The 12810-nt window shown below is 43.5% G+C and overlaps 1 long non-coding RNA gene across 1 annotated transcript; it reads left to right on the forward strand.

Annotated features, from left to right (window-relative positions):
* The first annotated feature begins 519 nt into the window (after positions 1–519).
* Positions 520–12810, forward strand: LOC137324164 (uncharacterized). The gene is made up of 3 exons (XR_010963522.1): positions 520–585; positions 9535–9648; positions 12661–12810. It is a non-coding gene; the product is annotated as an uncharacterized lncRNA (long non-coding RNA).

Raw genomic sequence — 12810 nt, forward strand, 5'->3', positions numbered from 1 at the left:
GGAGCAGTGAGGAACTCCAGCAGCCCAGGAATGAGGTTCAGGGCTAATTTAATCAAACACATGGTTCATAGTTTTTAGGAAGAGCACAAAAAATATTCCTAACGTCCACATAGAATCATAGAATGAAACAGGGCAGAAGGAGGCCATTCAGCTAATTGTGTCTGTGCCAGCTCTTTGAAAGAGCTATCCAATTAGTCCCACTCCCCTGCCCTTTCCCCATACCTCTGCAAATTTTTCCCCTTCAAGTATTTTTCCAATTCACTTTTGAAAGTTATCATTGAATCTGCTTCTGCTACCCTTTCAGGTGGTGCACTCCAGATCATAACAACTTGCCATGTAAAAAAAATTCTTCTCATCTCGCCTCTGATTCTTTTGACAATTACCTTAAATATGTGTCCTCTGGTTACCGACCCAATCACAAACAACTTTTTTGAAACACTTTGAAAATCAGCACTCGTCTGCATGGTGCCGTGCATGACTACTGCAGTAATTTGCACAGCAGCATGTCACTCAAATATGCTTATGTCTGTGTCTCCAACAGCTTGCAGAATCATTTGGGGAAGGGCAGATCTACTGACGTTCCAGGTAATAAGTGTGTTATTGTTTCAGGCTTGTGGATGTTTCTCCTGAGTTTTCTGCGCCCCCCCCCCTTCACTGTGTGGTTGGAACATCTGTCTGACCAGAAATTACATCCTAAGTGGTGTATTCTGTGGCAGCGATACTCCATGGTGATGTCAGTGTGGGTGTCTGCAGTCTGTACTGACTGAGTCACTGCACAAGGTCATTGCTTATCTTTATGGTTGAATGAGGAGGAGAAAATACTACACTTCTTAAAAACATTGAACCAAAGTTAATTAAAGTTATAGAGGGTTAAATTGCTTAACTCCCGAAAACGGGCGCTGGGATCACGGTGCACGATTAACCCGCGCGCCCTGCCGTTGAGATGCAGGCAGCATGTAACATTCGTGCTGCCTGGTGATTTCAGTGATTGCTGCGTGCAGCCAGCACTACCTGCTCCGTGAGTGGCTGCACACACCAGCAGGGGGCCCAGACATCGGGAGTGGCTAGCACCACTTAAAGGCAGCCTGCACTCTTAAAGGGGAGGTGCACTGTGGCTGCAGGAAGTGTTGGAAGTCAATTCTGAAGCGAATCTGTGCTGCAATATAGTGAAGCATGGTGATGATGGGAACTCTGGAATTTTTAATGAGCGACAACTTGCTGCTCAAAGTTTGCAGAACTCTGATATTTTCAAAATATAAGATATGGGTCTGAACGGAGATCAGAAATCGCACACGTGAAACACAGATGCAGGTCTTGTCCTTATGTTTAAAAACTGTTGATTTATTTTAAAACATTGAATAAAGGTTGCTCGCAACTACATCCCACACCCTCCAATCTGCACATTAGACCCCACCAATCTGCCAATCTGAGTTTGTACCAGGCCTGCGAGAGAGCGTGCACCAATGTTCTCTGCTGATGCACTAGAGGCCATGGTACAAGAGGTGGACAGAAGGTTGGGGAATCCTATATCCGCAGGGGGGGGGAAGAGGCCCTCTAGATATATGCTCCCCAGGCTGTGGGAAAAAGTAGGGAACGAGGTCAATGCCAGGAGCACCACGAACATGGATTCAGTTCAATGCTTTGACATGAGTGGTCTAGATGAGTTAGTTCAACTGTTAAGTGGTATCTCCTACCAACTGCACCACTATCCACATCCACTGCTCCACGCACTACACCCCCCCATCACCCACCTACCAACAAACACTTTCAATCAGTACTCAACTCTTCCAATCAGATGCTTCCTCTCACCCTCACACATTATCACTGTTGCAAGCCGCACACCCACAGGTCACACTCACTGGCAGCTATTCAACCATGGCAGCCACATCACCCAAACATCTTGCAGGACACTCACCAACACACGCTCCGCTTTCTTGCAGGAGAAGGTGGCGCATAACAGGAGGCAGCAAGTGGCAGTGACTCCACGGAACATGGACCTGCTGTCCTCTCTCAGGATGACTGCATTCCTGTCCCACCCCTGCCACCCCTGCCAGTGCCCTTGGTGTTGCCTGTCAGCTAGCCAGCCCATTCCCTGTAGAGTATTGAAACTTTATTATCAGAACATAGGAACATAGGAAGATAGGAACAGGAGGAGGCCATTTAGCCCCTCGAGCCTGTTCGGCCATTCAATGAGATCATGGCTGATCTGTGACCTAACTGCATATACCCGCCTTAGCCCCATATCCTTAATATCTTTGGTTAACAAAAGTCAATCAATCTCAGACTTAAAATTAACAATTGAGCTAGCATCAACAGCCATTCGCAGAAGAACGTTCCAAACTTCTACCACCCTTTGTGTGTAGAAGTGTTTCCTAACTTCACTCCTGCAAGTCCTGGCTCTAATTTTTAGTCTATGTCCCCTAGTCTTAGTATTCAAGAATAGAAGACCTCCAAGAACAGGCAGAAATGCATCAGCAGCCAGAAGCAATAATCCAGCAACCTGTAACTCCTGCATGATGCCTTTATATAATGCTGGTTGGGGGGTGGGGGGGCGTCCTCTATGCCGTTTAAGACCTGTTCAGCTGTGCGAGGTTAAGACCATGTGTTGGCTGGAGCGTAGAGTTCCAAGATAGCAGCGATCCCTTTAAATCAGCGTTGCGCACAGATTTAGGTCATAATCTCCCCACTTTACGCTGCCGGCGCTCTTTAGGTGCACATGTGCAAACGCCTTTACCAATATGGCATCCTGCGCACGTCACGCCGCAAGTGTGAGCATGCATCTTGGACACCATTTTCAGGGCTAAGGAGTCCGCGTGGCGCCTACACAACAGGCTCTGCATGACCCAATTTAGCCCCCATGGGATCTATAGAAGATTGTGAAAGTGGACAGTATGTGAGAGTCTAATTTGAACATTAAACATTAAGAGGAGATGGTTCAGGTACAACCGAGGTACATTCCCATGAGGTGGAAAGGTAGGGCAACCAAAGCCAGAGCTCCCTGGATGACGAAAAAGAAAGAGAGTAAGATGAAGCAGAAAAAGGGGATGTATGACAGATGTCAGGTTGATAATACAAGGGAGAACCAGACTGAATATAGAACGTTCAGAGGGAAAGTGAAAAAGGAAATGGTTGTAAGAGGAGGGGTGGGGCCGATTAGGGACCAAAAAGGAGACCTACTCATAGAGGCAGAGGGCATGGCTGAGGTACTAAATGATACTTTGCATCTGTCTTCACCAAGGAAGAAAATGCTGCCAAAGTAACAGTAAAAGAGGAGGTAGTTGAGATACTGGGTGGGCTAAAAATTGATAAAGTGGTGGTACTAGAAAGGCTGGCTGTACTTAAAGTAGATAAGTCACCCAGTCCAGTTGGGATGCATCCTAGTTTGCTGAGGGAAGTAAGGGTGGAAATTACGGAGGTACTGGCCATAATCTTCCAATCAACCTTAGATACAGAAGTGGTGCCAGAGGAGTGGAGAATTGCATATGTTATACCCTTGTTCAAAAAAGGGTGTAAGGATAAACCTGGCAACTACAGGCCAGTCAGTTTAACCTCGGTGGTGGGGAAGCTTTTAGAAATGATAATCCAGGACAAAATTAACAGTCATTTAGACAAGTGTGGATTAATTAAGGAAAGCCAGCATGGATTTGTTAAAGGCTTACCTAATCTGAGGGAGTCTTTTGATGAGGTAATAGACAGGGCTGATGAGGGAATGTGGTTGATGTGGTATAGATGGACTTCCAAAAGGCGTTTGATAAAATGCCACAAAATAGGCTTGTCAACAAAGTTGAAGCCCATGGAATAAAAGGGGCAGTGGCAGCATGGAATTGGCTAAGAGACAGGAAACAGAGAGTAGTGATGAACGGTTGTTTTTCAGACTGGAGGAAGATATACAGTAGTGTTCCCAGGGGTTGGTACTAGCACCACTTCTTTTCTTGATTTATATTAATGATTTGGACTTGGGTGCACAGGGCACAATTTCAAAATTTGCAGATGACACAAAACTTGGAAGTTTAGTGAACAGTGAGAAAGCTAGTGATAGACTTCAAAAGGACATAGACAGGCTGGTGGAATGGGCGGACACGTGGCAGATGAAATTTAATGCCATGAAGTGCGAAGTGATACATTTTGGTAGAAAGAACGATGAGAGGCAATATAAACTAAAGGGTACATATCTAAAGGGATTGCAGGAACAGAGAGACAGGATGGCAGGACAGGTTGAGAAAGCGGTTAAAAAAGCATTCGGGATCCTGGGCTTTGTAAATAGAGGTATAGAGCACAAAAGCAAGGAGATTATGATGAACCTTTATAAAACACTGGTTCGGCCACAACTGATGTATTGTGTCCAATTCTGGGCACCACACTTTAGGACGGATGTGAAGCCCTTAGAGAGGTTACAGAAAAGATTTACTAGAATGGTTCCAGGGATGAGGGACTTCAGTTACATGGATAGACTGGAGAAGCTGGAGTTGTTCTCCTTAGAGCAGAGAAGGTGGAGAGGAGATTTGTTAGAGATGTTCAAAATTATAAGGTGTCTAGACAGAGTAGATAGAGAGAAACTCTTCTCTTTGCGGAAGGGTCGAGAACCAGAGGACCCAGATTTAAGGTGATTGGCAAAAGAACCAAAGACAACATAAGGAAAAACGTTTTTACGCAGCGAGTGGTTATGATCTGAAATGCACTGCCTGAAAGGGTGGTGGAGGTAGATTCAATCGTGGCTTGCAAAAGGGAATTGGATAAGAACTTGAAGGGGAAAAATCTGCAGGGCTACGGGGAAAGGGCGGGGGAGTGGGACTAACTCTTGCAGAGAACCGGCATGAGCCCGAATGGCCTCCTTCTGTGCTGTAACCATTCTATGATTCTATGAAACTGTTGCACCTATATTTATAAAAATCTGTTACTCGTGTGTCACATTTTAGGTATCATACTTTGTCACTTGCAAATTCCTCTGTCACAGTTAAAGATATATAGAAAAGAGAAAGAAGGCCAGTTATTTCAGAGCAACTGCCCATGCATCAGAAAATGCCCTCTAATTGACATCAGGATGTCCCCATTTACATCGATAAGATCACGTGGCCTTAAGCCGTCAAGCCAGTTACACACAGCTCTTCCTTAGCATCAGAATAATGAATAGTGCATTACATAGTATAATGTTTCCCAGTTAATTTGGCGTCAAATTGCTACTGAACGATTGGGGCGCTCAATGGTCTGACTTACGGCATTCGGCGCCAAAATCGTCAATATTTGGTAGGTCATGTGCACTGCAATTTCAAACAACACTATTTGTTCTGTCTTCTATTCCATCTCAGCATCAGGAATAGCATCACGAGTATAAATAGATTTAGTCCCCACTGGTGTTGGAAGTTTGATTCTTCTTTGCAGTTACAATGTTACTTACAGTATGTAAGTAATGCTGCTTGAAGCAACACAGTTTTTAATGTAGAAACCTCCTCTTCACTATCCTTCATCTAAAGGCCAGCATAAATGAAGTAATCTAAGTTGGGATAAAAACAGAACATGCAGGTCGGGCCGCATAATCTAAGTTGGAGTTTGGTTTTGGTGCAGACCCAAAAATCAAAGAGACTAAGGAAACCACTTTCCACTTAGAGACCTTAACAACTACCTGAACAAGGAAACTCCAATCTCACTTTTCTGGGTGGGATTGATGCTCCTTTCATATTAACTCCAATAAAGTGGACCCAATGCAAGTGTCACAGAGGCACTTTGTCATCAGTGGCACCCAGCAAAAGCTCCTGATGAGAGGGACTTCTATGGCTCCAATGATGCCGTGGCTGGGTTGTTTATTCTACAGGGTGGTCACCAGCAGTGCTTTTGTCATTGTCTGGCTGAATGACGGAACGGACCCGAGAGGCTGAATGGCCCACTCCTATTCCTATGTGACGAAATATGCATCAGATGATGTATTTCAGTCATTTTCATAATCTTTCAATCCATATATGAGGGGCGCATTGTAGTGTTTTGAGTTCTATAAGAGACTTGAGGTAGAATTTCTGCTGGACTAATATCACTCAAAACACGATCCAGCTTCTTTTGCCAAAAAAATTATATAACTACCTCTTGAATTTGATGGCACGAGTTACATCCACTATCGGTCCAGGTAATAAATCTCCACATAATCATCACCACTGTGCAAAATGGCTAAATCAAGATTGTCTGTTCACCTTATCTTCTGTTGAGTCTGTGCCCCCCCCCCCCCTTTTAGTGATGTGTGTCCATGGACCCCTAAATACTTTTGCTCCTTCACAGCTTCTGGTCGCTCACCATTAAGAAAATATTCCAATTTGTCTTTCTTGGGTCTAAAGTGGATGACCTCACACTTCCCCACATAATTTTTCCCACTCACATAGTCTGTCTGTGTCCCTTTTTAACCTCCTGCTCCCATCCTCACAATTTCCTGTGCCTCCTTACTTAGTGTCATCTGAAAACTTAGATATACAACTCTCTTCCTCCATCCAAGTCATCAATATAAATGGTGAAAAGCTGAGGCCCCAGTACAGATCCCTGTGGAACACCATTTGTCACATCCTGTCAACCAGAGAACTTTCCCTTTATTCCTACTATTTGTCTCCTACCTTCCAACCAATTAACACCCCACGTCACAAAGTTACCTCCAATTTTGTGCGCTTCATTTTCATTAATAATCTCTTGTGTGGAACCTTGTCTCAGACATAGTTGTCAATCAAAACCACTCTAGCCCAGGATGCTTGATGCTTTGATCTGTGTCAGAGAATTTCATTGACCTCTTTCAAGATCCGTGAAGGCATGTGAAAACAAAGACATTAATTACATTGATTGGCTACCATCTTACGGTATTCAGACATGGACAATGCTTGAGGAGCAAGCCTCGAATTCCCTTCTGTTCAAAATGAAAAGCTTGACTGTCTAAACAATACACATATCAGGAAAGATTGAGCAGGCTGGAGTTTCCTTTCTCTGGAAGGGAGAAGACTAAGAGAACACTTGATAAAGGTCTTTAAAATTATGAAAGGGTTCGATAGAGTGGATATGGATGTGGAGAAACTGTACAATGTAGTATTTAAGTATGGAAGAGGAGGTTTAAAAAAAATGTATCCCTTCCCTTGAATAGCAAAGAAAAAGCCACAAGGAAAGCATTACAAATGGTGTAACGAGCACTGACTTTCACTTATACAATGGGCAGGAGAGGGTCAGGGGCCAGGGGCGGGGCGGGGGGGGGGGGGGGTTAAATTGGTAAATATATGAAACCCGATCCCAACCCGCCCCAACGAGGATACTTCTGGTTTAACCATGGCAGGCTTGGGGGCATCTGAGTAACCTGCTCTGGAGAGGCGGGTCCGTTATTATAATATTTAAATGAGGCTGCGTTCTTCAGATTTTGGGAACCATTTTAATCTAATGGCTGCGGGCAGGGTTTCCGAGGGCAAATAAAGTGAGGCGGGAACAGCTGGCTCCAGCAGATGTGCTTTTCAGGAGGAGGAGGGGCAGGGATCCGCCACCCCCTCAATCTTCCGACCCTCCCCCCCCGTGATCTGCTGAACCTCTTGATCTGCCAATCCCCCGCGATCTGTCAATTCACACAATCTGCCGACACCCCCCCCCGCCCCCACGATCCGCCTCCATCACCGTGATCTTCTGATCACCCATGATTTGCCTTGCTCCCGCGATATTCCCTCCACCACTATGCCCCGATCTTTCCCTCCCTGCCATGTTCCGAGCCCTCCCCCCACTCCATGCCCCGCTCTTTTCCGATTGCTGGGGACCGTCCTACAGGGTCCCGGGCTACGGCCTTATACGGCAGGCTTTCCTGTCCAGCCAGCCTCTAAATCTGACCATCTGCCAGGCGGGAATCAGATTTAAAAAATGATAATGAGGTCCTGTTGTTAAATTTGGCAGGACTTCTGCGTTGCCGGCATTCCCGAGTTTTACGGCTGCAAACATGCTCCCCCCACTCCCCATAAATATCGGGGTCAATGTGTCCCAATGTTTTCACTGTATTCATTGTAGAGGATTCTAATTTTTGTATGTTTTTAAATTTAGTTCCTCGCTTTAAACTTGGCATGGACTTACAAATTTAGGAACATGTATATTATGGTGTTATCTTAAATGGAGACGAATATTTCATATTAGTTTGAAGACCGTGGGCTTGATTTCATTCAAACTCTGGCAATGTTGTAAAGTTGGTACAAATTGTGCCTGAATTTAGTCATGGGGCCAGGAATATTATTCCATAGCTGTATACAGTACTGCAAATGTTGCATGCAAATGATGTTTTTCAGTATGTCTGCCATTTTATAAGGAATACAAGGGATGCAGGGTAGCAAGGACCCCACAATTCATTAAAAGGAGCCATTGTTCCTTCTGAATTTATTAGCATTTGTTCTAAATTGAATGAAAATTACTTTAGATCTCACTATCAGACTCTAAGCTCTTTGGGGATAGAATTTTGCTTTCAAAAATGTGTTTGTTTAGAAAAGCGTTTTGGTGTAATGCTTTGGCTGTGCCACCAATCTTAGAATTAGGGTGAGGACATTCAGGAGTGAAATCAGGAAGTACTTTCTCACACAAAAGGGTAGTCGAAATTTGGAACTGTCTCCTCAAAAGGCTCTGGTTGCTTTGTCAAGTGAAATTTTCAAGACTGAGAGCAATAGATTTTTGTTAGGTAAGAGTATCAAGAGATTTGGATCAAAGGCGGGTAAATAGGATTGACATCAAGATCAACCATGATCTGAATTAATGGCGGAACAGGCTCAAGTTGCTGAATGCCCTACACCTGTTTCTATGTTCCAAATACATACTTGAACTTGCAACCAGCAAAAATAGCTTAGTAGACCAATGAATTTGTGAAGATAATTTTCTCTCTGTGGCGCTCTGAGTATTGCCATAAAGGAAGAACTTGGATTTATATAGCGTCTTTCACGTCTTTAGAACATCCTAAAGTGCATCACTGCCAATGAGTTACTTTTGAAGTGTAATCACTGTTGTTTTGTAGGCAACTCTGGTGGCCAATTTGTGCACAAGATGGTCTCAAATAGCAATGAGACGAATGACCAGTTAATCTGTTTTTGGTGGTGTTGGTTGAGAGTTAAATATTGGCCTGATCACTGGCAGAACTCCTTTGCTTTCCTCTGAATAGTGCCGCGAAATCTTTTTCATCCACTTGATCAGGCAGAGGGGGCGATGCCTTAATTGCCTGCAGTGGTACAGTCCGCTAAATGAAAATTTCTGTTTTGTTTTCAACACTACATTTAACACTACATTTGTGGTGGCAAATTATAGTAAAATTGAAACCACTGTGTGCTCAGGAGATTTTGCTGTGTGAGCAAGTTGAACCCCTGTTGAGCATCACTCATTTTGTGCTGACATTGCTGCTCATACAATGTACAGTTTTAGTTCCAGAACAGGAGGCCTCAAGTTTCAGTGCACTCTCAGATTCCTATCGCAATGCAAAGCCTCTATCCTGGTCTTTTTCCATCTGTCTTTACGTCTCTTCATATGAACTTCTCCTAAAGATACTTTTTTTTTCATTTGATCCTTTAGGGAATTGATCTGCCAATCTAGCTGGTGCCAGCATCAATTCACCTAGGGTGACAGCTGGAATAGGGAGCCGTCCATTGTATAGCATGCTATCTGGCTGTAGGGCTCAGGATTCAGGTGAGTGGCTCCACACAGCTTTAGTATAGGCGGGCCTATCCTTAATTGGAATGATATTACGTGGGAAATTCTGCTTTTTGAAATATATAATAATGTTTGTTGCTGAGGGATGTAAGAGTGGAAATTGGGGCAGTACTGGCCATAATCTTCCAAACATCCTTAGATACAGGGGTGGTGCCAGAGGACTGGAGAATTGCAAATGTTACACTCTTATTCAAAAAAGGGTGTAAGGATAAACCCAGCAACTACAGGCCAGTCAGTTTAACCTCGGTGGTGGGGAAACTTTTAGAAACAATAATCCGGGACAGAATTAGCGGTCATTTGGACAAGTATGGATTGATTAGGGAAAGCCAGCACAAATTTGTTAAAGGCAAATCGTATTTAACTAACTTGATAGAGTTTTTTGATGAGGTAACAGAGAGGGAAGATGAGGACAATGCGGTTGATGTGGTGTATATGGACTTTCAAAAGGCGTTTGATAAAGTGCCACATAATAGGCTTGTCATCAAGGTTGAAGCCCATGGAATAAAGGGGGCAGTAGCAGCATGGATACAGAATTGGCTAAGTAACAGGAGTCAGACAGTTTTGGTGAACGGCTGTTTTTCGGACTGGAGGGAGGTGTACAGTGGTGTTCCCCAGGGATCAGTGCTGGGACCACTGCTTTTCTTGATATATATTAATGACTTGGACTTGGGCATACAGGGCACAATTTCCAAATTTGCAGATGGTACAAAACTTGGAAGCGTAGTGAACAGTGAGGAGGATAATGATAGACTTCAAGAGGATATAGACAGGCCGGTGAAATGGGCAGACACGTGGCAGATGAAATTTAACGCAAAGTGATACATTGCAGTAGGAAGAACGAGAGAGGCAATATAAACTAAAAGGCACAATTCCAAAAGGGGTACAGGAAAAGAGCGATCTGGGGGTATATGTGCACAAATCATTGAAAATGGCAAGGCAGGTTGAGAAAGCGGTTAAAAAAGCATACTTGATCCTGGGCTTTATAAATAGAGGCATAGAGTACAAAAACAAGGAAGTCATGATGAACCTTTAAAAAACACTGGTTCGGCCACAACTGGAGTATTGTGTCCAGTTCTAAGCACCGTACTTTAGGAAGGATATGAAGGCTTTAGAGAGGGTGCAGAAGAGATTTACCAGAATGATTCCAGGGATGAGGGACTTCAGGTACATGGATAGACTGGAGAAGCTGGGGTTGTTCTTCCTGGAACAGAGACGGTTGAGAGGAGATTTGATAGAGGTATTCAAAATCACGAAGGGTCTAGACAGAGTCGATCGAGAGAAACTGTTCCCATTGGCAGAAGGGTCAAGAACCAGAGAACACAGATTTAAGGCGATTGGCAAAAGAACCAAAGGTGACATGAGAAAAAACCTTTTTACACAGCGAATGGTTATGATCTGGAATGCACTGCCTGAGGGAGTGGTGGAGGCAGATTCAATCTTGGCTTTCAAAAGGGATCTGGACAAGTACTTGAAAGGAAAAAAAATTGCAGGGCTACGGGGAAAGGGCGGGGAAGTGGGACTAACTATCTGGACTGCTCTTGCAGAGAGCCAGCAGGGACTCGATGGACCGAATGGCCTCCTTCTGTCCTGTAACCTTTCTGTGATCCTTGTAGCTGGTAGACTTGTGAAAGAATTTTAGTACTCCCTAATTTATGTGGTGTATGCATACAGGCACACACAGGATCTAAAAATCAGGAGCTGAATTTATCCATTCACAAGGATAAATTTTGATTGAAAGCATGAGTAAAACCTATGGAGTGGGAAATGTTGCTGAAAGTCACCAATAGTGGCACACAATTTTTATACCACTCGTATACTCAATCATAATCAACATGCAACAAGCTTAAGTTCCATGAGTGGCAGCAAGCTCCTATCTCACAGCAAGTTTTGCTCCTTTGATGTAAGGGTACATATTAAGTACATTTTAAAAATAAATGATTCACAGCTCTTTTACTATCTGAGTAGACACATATCTGACCCATGCATATTGGCGAGGAATCAGAATATACTTTAAAGAAAAGGAATGTAACCACTGAGCTCCTAGCAAGGGCGAGACAGGAGCCCAGCCACTGAAACCACTGCCAAATGTTAAAATTACAACAACATAGAATTAAACTAGCCTCAGTGGAGAGGAGATTTCCCATCATGCTACTATCATATTAATAGAGCTAAATTAAACTGCTTGTGGTAATAATTTAAATATTAAGTTGCCTTGTTAATTGTATGCACATGGTGAAAATGTGAGTTCTGTGTCCAGGGTCATGTGAGACTGGGGGCCCGGAATGGGAGAATAGGGTTGTACACATGTTCATTCATATCCATTGAGGGCATATCTGCAAATACAACAACAACAGAACATGTAGTTCTGTTTGTGCCATGTGTTTTTCTCCTGCTCTTATTGTGGGTTGGAGGTCTCATTTATGGTGTGTATTTTTGCTGATTTTTTTTCTTTAGATACCACCACTCTACAGACCACACTCATGGTCAAAATGGGTTGACAATAACAGGGGAATTTTGTTTCCAAACCAACCAAAAAAAACCCTACATGTTTCAGGATGCCTGCATTATGCCAGCATAGAGGAGACATCAGTGTATCTCCACAGTGCTTTGGAGGTGAATATTTATTCTGCAAATACCACTGAATCCAAGGGCACTGGCGTTTATTTATACTTGGGGAAATGTTTTAATCAATTCATGTCAAATTAGGTCCAGGTTGCATGAAAAGACCGAGAACTGATCTCATTCATTATTGCTCTAATGACGTGCAATGTAAACATGTCATTCTCAGTAATATCGTTTAACTAAATTGGCACATGTTAATCCTGCACTGGTTACTGCACACAAATCCTTTTGAAAGCTTCAGGATGTTGAGAACAAAACAGCAGAGCAAAGGGGAAAAAAATAAGTTCCAAGGGGGGCAGTGTGATAAATTGTTATGTCAAACATGAACTTAAACCATATGTGCCCTAATCTTTCATCTGTCCACAGAGAACGTGTCCATGGGTTAAAATTACACGGTACTGATCACAAGGTTCCTGAGCACAGAGTTTACTGCTATCTGAGTTGCTCTTGAGAAAATAAAACTGAAAATGCACAAACAAAGCTCACAAAACTCCAACTTACTTGCATGATCAACAA

Source organism: Heptranchias perlo, chromosome 8 (assembly GCF_035084215.1).
Source record: "Heptranchias perlo isolate sHepPer1 chromosome 8, sHepPer1.hap1, whole genome shotgun sequence".
Lineage (NCBI taxonomy): Eukaryota > Metazoa > Chordata > Chondrichthyes > Hexanchiformes > Hexanchidae > Heptranchias > Heptranchias perlo.